Genomic DNA, 14,816 nt, shown 5'->3' with positions numbered 1-14,816 from the left:
CAGTTTTCACAGGGTCCAGCTTTTTTAGCCAATTCCTTTGCTAAGGAGGAATAAAATGGATCCTCCCACCCTGGGATATTCATCTCTTCCTCTGAAGTTCTTCTGCTTCTGAATAGAGATCTTCTATCTAGCGATCCCATCCACCTCGTCGCCAAATATATTAGGAAGGCAGAATTTATGATTTCAAAGAGAATCTCATATGTGCCTAAAAGGTCCGGAACCGCAGGATATAAGGAATTCTCTAGGCAGAAGGCAGGAGAACTAAAGCATGTATTTACGCTCCACAGTAACAAGCCCACAAACCAGCATCCCCATTTTGATATTTTCATCAAAAGCTTCCAGGCCCAAAAAGTCCGCCTCACAAGGGTAACCAGGAGGCCACAAAGAAGCGAGACGGTATAAGGCAAAATCGTATACATGCTTCCCCTCTACGGTAAGATTACCCACTAGCCTCCAGTCAGCTCTGCTACCTGCAGCTCAGCTTTGGCTGTAGGCGTCTCTGGCTCCAACTGGAAAAGGAAGAGAGGATCTTCAAGCTGTCCTCTCCCCTCTTATAGAGTTTTTGACATCATCAAGCGCTGCCTGAATGACCAGGGCCGATTGGTTCTTGACTCGGCCCCTCCCCCTAGCGTAGACCAGGTTAACACACCTCCCCTCAGCCAGCCCCATGACTCATCACAAAGGAAGTTCTCTGATTCCTGGCATGGTCGCTGGGCTTCCTGCCCTGGAAAAGCAAGCCCCAGTGTCCAGGGAAGCTCAATGAGGTAAGCTGAGTCATTCAAAGAAAACAAAGTCCATTCTGGTTACAGAGCCCTGGGTTTGAATCCTCCCTCAGACACATGCTAAACTGTGTGACCCTATGGAAAAGTTACTTAAGATCTTAGTCCATACTGTGTAGACTAGGACAGGAATCAACTTCCTCATCCATAAAGTGGGGATAAATAATGCTTTGCATTCCTTTGCCCATAGGGTTGTTGTAAGGAAAGTGTTCTGTACATCTTTAAGTGCTATATAAATGTCAGCTATCATTAAAAGCTATGAATAGTATGATTGTTTTGATGAATTTTGAATATCATCTAATTAAAGATTGATTTTGTGTCAACTGTGTGCTGACAACACTGTGCTTTTAAGGAATAGGGGAGGGTAGATATGAAGTTTATATAAGATACCCTTTTCTCAGGTAGCTTACAGATTAATTGGAGGAATATGACAAATACACAATTCATTTCAATTCAGCAGTCATTAAGCATTTACTATGTACAAAGTACTATTCTAGTCACTGAAGACCCAAAGCCAAAAATGAGACAATGCTTCCATCAAGGAGACATAACAGGTACCTAGATAAGTAAAAGGAAGGAAATCTGAGGAGAGAGAAAGCCTTGGGGCAATGGGGGTGGGGCGATACAGGGAAGTAGATCAAAGAAGACCTCATAGGAGGTAGGACCTGGGCTGAGCCTTAAATGAAGATAAAGATTGTGAGAGATAGAGCTGGGCAACAATCCGTGCAAAGGTGTGAAGGTGAGAGATAGAACAGTGAGTTCACAAAACAACTTGGTTAGAACGCAGTAGGGAGTAATATAAAATAAATCTGGAAGTTAAATGAGGGTCGGATTATGGAAGATTTTAAATGACAAACTGAGAAGTTTGTATTTTATACTTGAGGCAATAAGAAACCACTGAAGATTTTTGAGATAGGAACTGACAGGTAATTACAATACAAAATAATACATGAAAAAATGCATCAGAGAGGTCCAAAGTACTATATCAGGTCCAAGGAGGGAAAGTTCAATGCCAAAGCAAAGGAGTTTAACTATGAGAGGTAGGAACTACTCGTAAATTTTTTGAATAAGGGGATCACATGACCAAATCTATGTATTAGTAATATTAGTCTGGCAAAAGAAGGATTATGAAGTAGGGAGAGCATGGAAGCACGAAAGCCTGTTAGGAGGTTATTGCAAATGTCTGGACTATTCATAATGAAGCCCTATATCAAAATGGTTGTGGAAAAGGGTGGAGGGAGGTGGTGAGGTGGGGTGGACAGGCCCCAGCCAGGAATTTTGCAGAGGTAGAACTTACAGGACCAAAGATGAATGAGAGGGAGTAGATAATACCAAGGTTTTCAACTTGGCCTATTGAGTTAATATAGTACCACTGGCAAAACTAGTCAGAAGAAAGATGTGATTTTGAGGGAAGTAGTAAGCTCAGTTTTTGATATGATGAGTTTGTTATGGGACAGAGATATCCTGTTAGTAGCTTGAGATGTGAGTCTGAGGTAATTGTTATTATACTCTTTGTTAGCAATATGTTGTAGCCTATTCATATCTACCGTGTTTTCCCCGTTGTCCTTGGATTGGTTTCAATCTTAATTTTTTAAAAGTTAAAAAATACCTTTTATTTTGGTGAGAACTGCTGGAGCTTTCATTCTTCCAGCCTAGCCTTGAGGACCCAGGGTCGCCGCCACACTGTGAAGAGGACTGATTTGAAAAAAAGGCCCACCTTTGTTGCAGTAGTGTTTTTAACTTTTAAAAAACATATTACTAACCAAGAGTATAATAACAATTACCAGAAGTATGTCAAAAGTATGACATCTGGCCAGAAATGTACCAAGAGTAAGAGATGTCGCTGGCACATGGAATAGTCTTCCCATGGAGGATTTATGCAACTTGGGGACAAGAGTCACACTTATAAGAAGATGTAGATGGGCCATAATTATCACGAATGGAGAGAATACCCGTATCAGTAAGATCATAGATCCATGTTAGTATTAAGCTTATTTAATAGGTGGCTGTGGGAATGAAGAAGAGGTGAATCTGGCACATTTCAAAGGCCATCTCTAGTGCACGGGGGAGATGGAGGAGAGGGAAGGGCACCATTGGCGGGGGAGAAGGAATAGTCTAGGAGGGAACCAGCTTGGGTGGCGAGGGGAAGAAGTTCAGTTTTTAACTTATAAAAAATAATTATTCACATAACATATGTGTGAGCATATATCATTAATTTTCGGGAGAATGGAGTAGTAACTTCTATTTCCTACCCACCCTGCCTCAAAAAATAACCATTTCTATGGCCCTTAGCAGTTTACAAAGTGATTTCCACATAAGAAAATGCCCTAAGGATCCCTGAGGCCTAGCTATTCACCCTGAGCAGAACTCTCCTCCATGTATTGTTTCTTCGCCCACCCACCTGCCCCCATTAGAATGTGCACTCAGCACAGTGCTTGGCCTTGTAAGTGCTATAGTACTCAGTGCCATAAGCACATAGTGAGCAATCACTACTTTGCCATTCCATTTCACAACCTCATGGGGAAGGAAGTGCAAAGTGTATCCTGGTGCCCATTTTACCGATGAGGAAATTGGAGGGCCACAAAAGTTAGAGGACTTGCTTGAATTCCCACGGATTATTGAGTTTCAAATCCACATGTCTTGATCCCAAGGCCAGTGTTCTTTCTACTATTTTCCCATTTCTCCTCCAAAAAGAAATACTTGTCTATAGACCGTCAGACTTGTAATTGGTGTTAGACGCTATGAAAACAGAGAAAGCCTTCTTGGGTGAAAAAAAAAAGCCAATACTTAAAAGGCACAGTTGATTGTTAACTCATTTACCCTAGGAACTTACTGCATTATTGATTGCCCGGTAGCTATCCTGACTCTCTAAGCTTTTACCTAAATAACCTTCATTTCAGTGCTTTTCAAACAGCAGCAGGTAGTTTAAAATCGTAGAGCGTATCTGGTCCCAGTTCATTTAATCTCTCCTGGACTGCCTGTCACTCTTTCTTTAACACAGCTGAGGACAATCCAGTGTAGCAGAAAGAACATTGGACTCTAGGAGTGAGAAAACCTGACTTAGGAGAACCAAATTCTGGCTTTGCTACTTCTTAGATGTGTGACATTGGGTAAGCCAGACACTACCTCTTTTTGAGCTCAGTTTTCTTATCTGTAAAATGGGGATGATAATCTTTGTACTACCTCCCTCTTCCAGGGCTATTTTCAAGAAAATACTTTAAAATCTCATCAATGATCTAACTAGAAATTAATGGCTTCAGTTGCTACCTTACTTTAGTATCCTTTCAAGGAGGGAAACAAAACTCCACAACTCAGTCCAAAGGTTTGTAAGCACCCACCAGAATGACCCACTTTCTCCTGGGCTCTGAGAATATCAACCCTACAGCCCCTTTGCCCTACTAGAAGAAGAGAATTTTTGTCTGCAGTCATGAGTGAATGACCCAACTCACTTGTGTCACGTGCCTGCTGAGAGCCAGATGACTTCTCAGAAACATGAGCAATATACCAGCCAGCCTCCAGACCTGAGGTTAGCGTTAGCAGCAGCGTTAAGCAGCGGCAGAAGCAGCAACAGCAGCAGCAACAGGTCGGGGCTAGGAAAGGGAAGATCGAACTGTGGCTGGGGGTAGCCCAGGGGATTTTTTGGAAGCCTGACATTTCAGCAGGGAGCAGAGGTGAGCAGATGGGGGACGGGAGGCAAAGGGAGAAGAGAGGGCGAGGGAGGGGGATTTAGTTAGGAATCCTGGCTAGAAAGTTTCAGCTCAGACTTTGTTTAATTATCTAAGTGCACTCCCCCGCCAGCAACAACAAAAATATATTACTATATTATATATTGTATTAAAACATATAGATATAAAAGGAAAATACATATTCACACGTATTCTCCAGGTACAACACAAATGGAGTGCACTTCTGAGACACCCCCTACGGCATATTCTTTCAGTACATCCCCATCTCCTTTCATTATTGTCTGCATCCTGTGTCCTTTAGCAGCTTGAGAGTCTCCTTCATTTTGTTTTCCTAACTGACCCGTTGTTGCTGATTGCTTCTGAAGTTAGGACGTTAGCCAGCAACTCCAGGACCGGAATCAGACAAAACAAGGAAGAGAAAACCCAAGTTTTTAGGGATTCAGTGTTGGGGAGGAACTTAGAGACGCTCCCTTATCTATTGTGCCTAATGATTTACAAAGCACCTTCCTCCCAACAATCCTGAGAGAGGTAGGCAGTAAAAGTATGATTTGCCCCATTTGCAGATGAGAAAACTGAAACTCAGAGAAGTGATTCACTTAGGGCCACGAGTAAGAACCTGAAGCCAGGTCCTCTGAATCCAAAGTTCTTCGCACTAATTAAAATTACAATAACAATGTTTTTAACCATAAGATTTGAGGAATGAGGTAGTCAGCTTTGGGTATAAGCTTGATAGTAAAGCCTGTTTTGGAGAAATATCGGAATCTTAACTGGACTGATCATATCTGGAAGCTGTTAGTCTATCAGGTATTATTGGTGTTGGAGGGTGCTGTTGAGACCGAAATAGTGGTGAGTCACTTTTTCAGAGAGCCTATGGATAAGGGGAGACTGCCGAGGGAATGAAAGTGGCCTCAGTTCTGTGGCCTCAGCTTCCCTGTTGGGAAAATGGAGACTACAACTCTCTCCTTTTCTTTTTTTACAAGTCGTATCAATGCCCTTTGTTTTATATATATCTGCTCCCAGATACATGCGCGCGCGCGCACAAACACACACACACACACACACACACACACACACACACACAATTTAACTCTACCTAGTAACAAATAATAGTTAAACAAAACCAAATGACATAACCACCATGACGGCATATATAGTTCTCCACTGGTAATCCCCATCTCTCTACCTAGATAGGAAAGGTATATTTTATTATCTGTTCTTTATATATGTGACACCCAAGATAGGTTATTAAAATTAATCAGAGTTGGGTTGCCTTTAATGCAAATTTCCTTTACTAATTATTGTTCTCTTAGTTCTGCACATTTTATGGCATCGATTCATATTAAGTATTCCCAAGTTTCTCTAAATTCCTCATAGTTGTCATTTCTTATAATGCAGTACAGTTCCATTAAGATTATATACCACAATTTGTTCAGCCATTCCTCTAATCAATAGGTACCCACTTTGTTCCTAATTCTGTTTTGCTGTCGTAAACAGGCTTCTGTGAATATTTAAGTGTATATGGGTTGTTTCTCTCTGTTGTTGACTTTCATGTAGCATGTATATGCCCCATGGTGCGTCCTCTCAGTCAGAGGATATATGAGCAATTAAGTGACTTCTCCTATCATTCCAATTTGTTTCCAAGTACCTGGTGTTCCATTTTGATCTAAGAGAAGGGGGCTGAAGATTCCCTCTCCAGGGACAGAATGCCCTATGGGGAAGCAGAACGTAGTGGAAGAAGTAGATCAAAAGCCACTGGCTCTTCCACTGACCAGCTGGGTCAGTTGAGGCAAATTACTTCTAATTTTCTGAGCCTGTTTCCACATCTGGAAAACCAAATGACTACGTAGAGTTATAGTGAGAAAAGTACTTTGTAACTCTTAGTGGACTATATCAATATGAGCTGCTACTATTTGCAAAAGAGAATTACAGGAAAAATACTGAATAATTCAATTCAAAAAAGCATGTGCTACACCTTGGAAAACATTGATACTAGAACTAATTCCTGCTATGAAGGAGCTTGCACATTTACTGGGGATACTGTGGCAATTGAATGTGGTAACATTGAAGGTTCAGAAAGAATCCATGTTTTAGGGAATTTCTTGATAGGAGATTTTAAGGTGAAAATTACCAGTAAAAGAGAAGGGAAAGGAAGCTGTCCAAAACCCAGTCTCATTTTTTACATAAGGCAACATGGCACAGTAGAAAAAAACCCAGACTCAGAGTCTGAGAATTTTACTTATCTGTGTGACCTTGACCAAGTCACTGCCTCTTTCTGAGCTTCAGTTGGCCCCACCATAAAATAAGGGTGTTGGACTTGAGGACTTAAGACTATTTCCGGCTCTGAATTTAATGTGTTGTTAGGTCCCTTCTACTTGTAACATTTCTCTATTCTGTAATGTAGTGATCTCTCTAACTTTTCTTCCAGGAATTTAATTATTTTCTTCCAGGAATAATAATTTATGACTTCTATGGCTCTTTCCTTCTTTGGGCCTCAGTTACCTCATCCATAAAATAGGGGTCATACCTGTATTACTTATGTCATAGGAGTTTTGTGAAGTACAAATAAGTCAAGGTACAAGAAAGTGCTATATTATTCTGTCTTTAGGGGTGGGATCACAAAAACATTTCAGGGTAAAGAAAAGGTGCTGAGTTTTTTTTGTCACTTTTTGTAATATAATTGACTTGAGACAGGGTTAATAACTTTTCCATCCTTCCTGTTTTTATGCTCCAAGTTCTTGCAAGCCTTTATTACTTTACTACCCCTGTTTTCTCTTTGTTGCCAATTTGGATCTCAATCATCCCAAGTAGGTCACTTGAATTCCTAAGTCAGTGGGTCAACTATGTCTTTTGGATTTTGCTGGTCTTCCTGGTGATACATCAATTGAATGGATCAGTTTCAAGATGAATTTGGCAAAATTAAAGACCTCTAAAATTCAAACAGCATGAGTCAGGGGCTAATCTCCAGGAACAAGATACGGAAGAGCTAAGAGTCCAAATCCTAACATTAATGTTAATAACTTGCTAGGGATTCAGGGGTTAGAAATATGAGGGAAGAAATCTGATATCAAAATAAATTAAAGAAATTTTAAAAAATCCATTTTCTTCAGGTCACAAAGAAATTCAGTGGTGGTAGTATCAAAGAATAGACTTCAGGGCTTTATCTGAACAGGAGGAGATGAATCAGGCCTGAGGGGTTGGAGATGGTAAGGTTGGACAGAGAATTTGAGAATGTGGTACTTGTGGATTTAACAGAAAGATACCCTGGTACAGTTAAAGGAGACCTGAAATCTTGGTAGTAGTCTTGGGACTGCCAGCATGGTGTCCTTAAATAGGCACATTCTCAATCTAGGCCTGGGTCGTCTTCTTTGTAAAATGACACTGTACTAGGTGATCTCTCTCAAGTTTCTCCCACATTTAATATGCTATTTTCTAGGCATTAACATATTTTTTTCTTCTAAAGTTCCTTACAACTCTAACATTCTATTTAAAAGTCAAGATTCAACAAACTATTAGACATGTATATTCGAGGTGCTATGTTTATAAAGATAAAGACAAGACAGTCCCTGCCCTCAAAGAACTTATGACTACAAGAGGTAGAATATTTGATGTTCTGAGCTCCCTTCATTCTGTAACATTCTATGGTTCTGTGACATGGGAGAATTTCAAAAGATATGAAAAACATTTTCTTTCTTTAATGGTTATCTAGTTGGAAAGAACAAAACATACACACTTTATAATATAATGATTCATGTTATGTACATAAACACTTTTATACAAATAAGTTACTGTCTTGTACATTGGGCTCAATAAATATTTGCTAATTTGATTTGTCAAGATCCTTAGCCTGATCTGCACTGTAGATTGAGCCTCAAAGATCCTCTTTGGGTGAAGATATATCTGGTCCCTCCCTAATTTGAGGTCACAGAATTACAGAATGTTAAAACTAGAAAGTCTCTGAACATCGTTTAATTCAAACATCTCATTTTTCACATGAGGATACTGAGTCCCAGGGAGAGGAAATAGTAACTTGGCCAAGTTACACCAGCTAGTTAGGGGCAGAGCCAGGACTCAAGGCCTAAATTCTCTCTGATCCCAGCTACCACTAAACAGAGCTTTGGTTCAGCTGCATCTGTATTCGGGGAGGGAAAGTGCCAAAATAAACATGTTTGGGCATAGTGTATTCAGTAGACAGGTTTCTTAGCTCATAGAAGGCAGCTGATGAGATAAATATCTCAGTAATTGGCATATGGAGGTATTGGTATTACAGGAGCCTAAACAGCACCTTATGAAAGGCTTTGTTTCTTTCAGTGAAGACAGATGTTGCTGGTGCAGAAGTCAAATGGCCACTTTCCAAAGGAATTAAAGATAAATATTTTCCCTATGGTCAGAAAGATTAAGTGGAACAGAATTGGCCCTGTCTATCTAAAGTCGACTGGATTGTAGATTTAATGTCTAATCTCCTATGCTTGCCCATTACCTTTATGAAAACAATTGTGGTGGACTTCAGATTGGCCTCATAGCCTAAGTGGCTGGCTCTGACCTTGAGGAGCCCAAAGGAAGAGGCTTTACCACTGAATATGGAAACACATTTTAAATACATGGATGGAAAGATTGTGTGTATATATAGTGACAGATATGGAAGGAGAATGCACTTTGTAATCTACAAATCCAAGTTTTCCTTATCTCTGGGGGGCAAGTAGGGCGAGTAGCACTATGATTCCCATTTTACAAATAAGGAAACAGCCAGGAGATTAATAATAATAATAACTAGAGATTAATAATAATAACAAAGAGGATATAGTGCTTTACAATCTACAGAGCATTTTTTTCACAACAACCCTCTGAGATAAGTAGTAATAACATTACTAACCCCATTTTGCAGACAATAAAAAAAGACTTAGAGATGTAAAATGGCCTGCCCACATCACTAGGACATGTTAGAGCCGGTTCTAGAACCCATGTCTTTTGAGTCCAAGTCCAGGGATTTTTCTTAGCATTGCCTCTCATGGACAAAGAGTTATAAAGTTGATCATCTATCAAGTTCATCTTATTTTTTTTAATTCTGAAGAAAAACCTGAGGCCTTAGTGTACCAAAACAATTCAGAAGGAAAGATTTAGCTCTGCAGATGCATCTGGGCCCAAAATGACCGTCCAACTCTTTCTCTTTAAAGAAATCTTGACAATCTCTTGGCCGTCAACAGAAATCTGTTACCTAAATGTTCCTTCATGGATTGGGTATATGTATTTTGAATTTAATTATGGCAGTTAGTGCCCTGTGTAACCCAGAATAGTTTGAACATAGATGAATACTTAATGAATTAGAATAGGATAGGGATAGGAATGGACCTGTGATAGTGAGGAAATTCCCTTGACCAATGCAATTCAGCACTTTCTGTGCAATTTAAATAGTTTTAAAGAGATGCCTAGAACACTGAGAGATTAAGTGACTTGGCTAAGGTTGGACATATATATTTGAACAAATATGGAATTATTTAATGAAGAGAGTAATGGCAGGAGAAAGGGACAAGACTGAACTCTCAGCCCCTTGGGCCTGATAGGACAGAAGAGTCACAGAAGATTTAACAAATAAGCAAAAAATAAATCTAGTCTTAGCTTTCCTGATAGGAAAAGTTACCACTCAATATAGTGTGATGAACTCTTGGAGGCCAGCAGGCCTGCATTCTAATTCCAGCTTTTGTCAGTATCTCTCTGTGTGCCACCCCTAAACAATCATATTCCTTCTCTGGGCTTTGGTTTTCTTAATTAAAAAATGAGAAATTAGACTACAATCAGAAGATTTCTAAGGTCCATCTCTATCATCCCTAAAGAGATAGACTCCCCATTAAACACTGACGTGGAGACTATGCCTATTTGCTAAAGTCTTACAGCTCTTCTAAACCTTGAAGTATTTCCCAGTGGGCCAGTATCTCTTTTGACACTTGGTTACTTGTCTGTGAGGCCAAAGACAGTACTATTAACTCCTACAAAGTAACCCACACCTCAGCCCTTAATGATTTATGTTTTTCAGCCCTCAGCTGGTAGCTTACCTGCCAGTTGGAAAAAAGAGCCTGCCTTAGCCTAGGATTCTGTCCTCTTGGGGGAGGGGAAAAGTTCCACCATGGAGACAAACTCAGCACTTGGCACAGTGGTGAAGGATGTATTTGAGGATTTCACAAACTCTTCACTTGATCTTTCCATCCTCACTCTCATCTATATCTCTTTTACCCTTTGTAGCTGAACTCAGTGGATCTACTTTCTCCTCCTCTCACTCTCTTCTTAATCGCTTACAGTCTGGATTCTGACCTCATCATTCCACTAAAACTGCTCTCCAAAGTTGTCAATGATCTCTTAGTTGCCGAATTCAACGGCCTTTCCTCAGACCTTGATCTCCTTGATCTCTCTGTAGCCTTTGACACTGTTGAGCACTCTTTCCTCCTTGATACTATCTTCTCTCCAGGTTTTCAGGACCCCATTCTCTCCTGGTTTTCCTCCTACTTATCTGACTGCTCCATCTCAGTCTCCTTTGATGCATCATCTTCTAGATCACACCCTCTAATTGTAAGTGTCCCTCAACATTCTATCCTGGGCCCTCTTGTCTTCTCTATATATACTACTTTAATTAGTGATCTCATCAGCTTCTGCAGATTTAAAGTACCATCTCTATGCTGATTTTCAAATCTACCTATCCTGCTCCAATTCCTCACATCTCCAACTGCCTTTCAGACATCTTGAACTAGATGTCCAGTAGCCATCTTAAACTCAATATGTCCAAAATAGAATTCATTATCTTCCCTACTAAATCCTACCCTGACCTTCTCTATTACTGTAGAGGGCAACATCATTTCCCCAGTTCCTCAGGCTCACAGTTTAGGAGTCATCCTGGATTCCTTACCATCTCTTACCCCCCAGACCCAAACTGGTCCCAAGGCCTCTTGATTTCACCTTTACAACATCTCTAAAACACTCCCCCTTCTTTCCTCTGACACTGCCACTACTCTGGTTCAGACCCTCATTACCTAATTCCTGGACTCTTACGATAGGCTGCTGATGGGTCTACCTCCCTCAAGCCTCTCCCCGCTCTAATCCGTCCTCCATTCAGTCACACGCACACACTTGCACTCACTATAAACTCCAGTGATTTCCTTTTGCTTCTAGGAACAAATACAAAAGCCTGTTTGGCATTCAGAGCCCTTCATAACCTAGCCTACCTTTCCAGTATTCTTATACTTTACTCCCCCATGTGTTCTCTTCAGTTCAGTGGCACTGGCTTCCTGGCTGTTCCACAAACAAGACACTTCATCTTTCATGCCAGGCATTTTCTCTGGCTATTACCCTTGCCTGGGGATACTCTCCCTCTCTGCTCAGACTAGTGACCTCTCTGGCTTCCTTGAAATCCCAACTAAAATTCCACCTTCTGCAGAAAGCCTTCCCTAATCCCTTTTAATTCCAGTGCCTTTATTCTGCTAACTTTCTCCACCTTATCCTATACATAGCTTGTTTGTACATATCTGTTTGTATTTTGTCTTCACCATTAAATTGTGAGCCCCTTGAGGGCAGGGATTATCTTTTGCCTCTTTTTTTATCCCCACCACTTAGCATCTGGCACATACTAGGTGCTTAATAAATGTTTATTGATTAATGTGCTACCACCTCATCTCCACCTCTCAAAATTTTCATCCTTCTTCAAGGCAAAGATCAAGTGCCACTTACTCCATGAAGCCCTTCCTGCTTTACTCCAAGTTACTAGTTCACTCTTCTTAAATTATCGTATATATGCTTAGCTGTATATAAGTTACCTCCTCCTGAGAAGTGTAAATTCCTGGATCTTGATTTATTAACTCTTATTTAGCCTTTTTACATTGTCTTTGAGTACCAAAAGTGCATACCAGGGACTCAAAAAGATATATGTCTGTGTGTGTCACTGGACACCAGTCTGCTCGCTTCTGGAGGCCCAGTCAACCTTGGGTAAATTGGAATTCAAAGCCAGGTGTCACACATTATGGCCCAATGAGTACTTCACTGGACTGTGGAAGACCTAATTCTTAAAATCCTCCTGGAGGCCATTGCAACATACAATTTGTACTTTTAAACCTTGAATTTTACCCATCTGTTACCACAGTTCACATTATGCCCTTACCAGGGCAATGCTAATGAGTCAGCTGAGTGAACTAGTGTAGACCCCAGAGGGTCAAATGGTTGTATGTGTTCGGGGGTGGAGGTTGAGGAATGCCCAGATGATATTCTGCAATCATAAAAATGAATATATCAATGTCACAAGACTCTAGCTCAAAATACAGCAGAATGCATGTGATAAGTATTGAGTGTAGTGTGAACCCATTTAGTTTACCTAATACATTCCTCTCTTCACTTGTCACATACATCAGACCTTACACGTGATAAAGAACATTATCAAAACATTACTTCATAAATTCAGCATTGTCAGTTCTATCTAGAGATTACTCATGTAACAAAATATCGTGATAATGATGCGGTTTGACAGGCTTAGAGACCCCTCAGGGACTGAAGTACTGGACAGGGTCGTCTGGAATGAATTCGAGGACTCAAGCATTCTTTAAGTCAGGGTGGCAAAGGTTTATTGTAATGCAAGTATGGTGGCCAGAGCTCCTTAAGGAACTTGCCACTTAACAGGAATGATGCTAAAACTTATATAGGAAAAGTGGTGGATTATCTGGCAGATTTACTAATTAGGTGATAACTTACAAACTTGGTCACAGGTGTCATTTCCTACTGGAAACCAGGGGAAGGAGTCTCTCAGGGGTTTATTTTTGGTCATTATATCTATAACATAGCTTTGAGAGTTGATGTCTACAGCTTCGCCTCTGGATTGAATATTATGTTTTAACAATCCAGCTAGCAGCTTCTGTGGGGGCGTAAGATCCCCCCACAGCCAGCACCCAGCAAGGCTCAATGAGATAAACTGAGTCACTTAAAGAAAACAAAGGCCACTCTGGCCATACTCCACCCCTCACAATGTTCTAGGATGCACAATCCAATCATAATTTAAATTAAATTATATATCCTAGAACATTGTGATCCAATTCCATAGGAAACTAAAACATATCATTCACAATAAAGCAAAACATATCATTCAGTGACATTGCCAAATATTGGTTTACGATTCAAATGTGATCTACCCCTAGGTCCCAGCAAGATAATCTCTTCAATCAGTCATCCTCAAAATAATTATTAATAATTCAAACGTCCACCCCAGGACCCTGGGAGGTTCACCTAGGTTAATACCCAATAGGGCGTGGCTCTGGAGTCAACACCTCCCCTCAGCCAGCCCCATGAATCATCACACAGGAAGTTCTCTGCACCCAGGCATGGGTCTCTGGGCTTCCTGCCCCGGAAGAGGTGCGGCAGGCCAAGCACCCAGCAAGGCCCAATGAAATAAACTGAGCCACCCAAAGAAAACAAAGGCCATTCTGGTCACACTACACCCCTCACAATGTTCTAAGATGCACAATCCAATCATAGTTTAAATTAAATTATATATCCTAGAACATTGTGATCCAATTACGCAGGAAACTAAAACATGTCATTCACAATAAAGCAAAACATATCATTCAGTGACATTCCCAAATATTGGTTTACGATTCAAATGTGATCCACCCCTAGGTCCCAGCAAGATAATCTCTTCAATCAATCATCCCCAAAATAATTATTAATAATTCAAATGTCCACCCCTAGATCTTTGTATCCATTACATAGGATCAATAATATCATAACAATAAAACAATATAGCAAGGATAATACAAAATAAGTACACAGAACACTATCATCATTCCCCCCGCTCCTCGAACAATTGGGGCTCAAAATCTTGGGGTAAGGGGTGAAGGTCTCATTTTTCATAGCTTCTTCTTGCTGAAATTGGACGTAGAGCTGTGCCTGCCCCAAAGAGTCCCATTCCAGAGGTCAGTTCTTTAGCAAGCTGGCAGGAATTCCAAGAATGCCACATGCTTAGGCAGTCATCGGAAAGTGCAGGGTGCTTAAACCCAAAGGAGACAGAACTAGCAACAAGGTTAACCAAAACAAAGAACAAAAAGAGTAGGCAAGTATGGGCTATTATCCTTTAAATAAAATCATCTCCAGTTTGGTTGAGATTTCAGTTATGCAAAGATCCAATATCAGAGCCAAACTCAGATGGGAAATGTTTCTTTTCAAAAGGAACATGATGAGGAAGCCAAGAGGATCCCACCCGAGATGGAGACTAGGATGGTCCTCCCAGCCTTTCCCCAGATGTACAATCTTTCCTCTGTTAATCACACGAGGTCACTTTCCCTCCGAGTATGACTTCATCTGGCTTCTGTTTTACCCATACCTTAGCTCC

General features: G+C 40.6%; 1 protein-coding gene across 2 annotated transcripts in view; it reads left to right on the top strand.

Annotated features, from left to right (window-relative positions):
- The first annotated feature begins 4,257 nt into the window (after window positions 1-4,257).
- FAXDC2 (fatty acid hydroxylase domain containing 2) overlaps window positions 4,258-14,816 on the top strand; it is a 58,634-nt gene continuing 48,075 nt past the window's right edge. The window contains exon 1 of one of the 2 annotated variants that reach the window (XM_036750310.1): window positions 4,258-4,450. The gene's annotated coding sequence lies outside the window, so the exon portion shown is untranslated. The remainder of the gene's footprint in view (window positions 4,451-14,816) is intronic. The other variant, XM_036750311.1, reaches the window with a different exon arrangement.

Source organism: Trichosurus vulpecula, chromosome 3 (assembly GCF_011100635.1).
Source record: "Trichosurus vulpecula isolate mTriVul1 chromosome 3, mTriVul1.pri, whole genome shotgun sequence".
Lineage (NCBI taxonomy): Eukaryota > Metazoa > Chordata > Mammalia > Diprotodontia > Phalangeridae > Trichosurus > Trichosurus vulpecula.
This window is presented reverse-complemented; position numbering and strand designations above follow the sequence as displayed.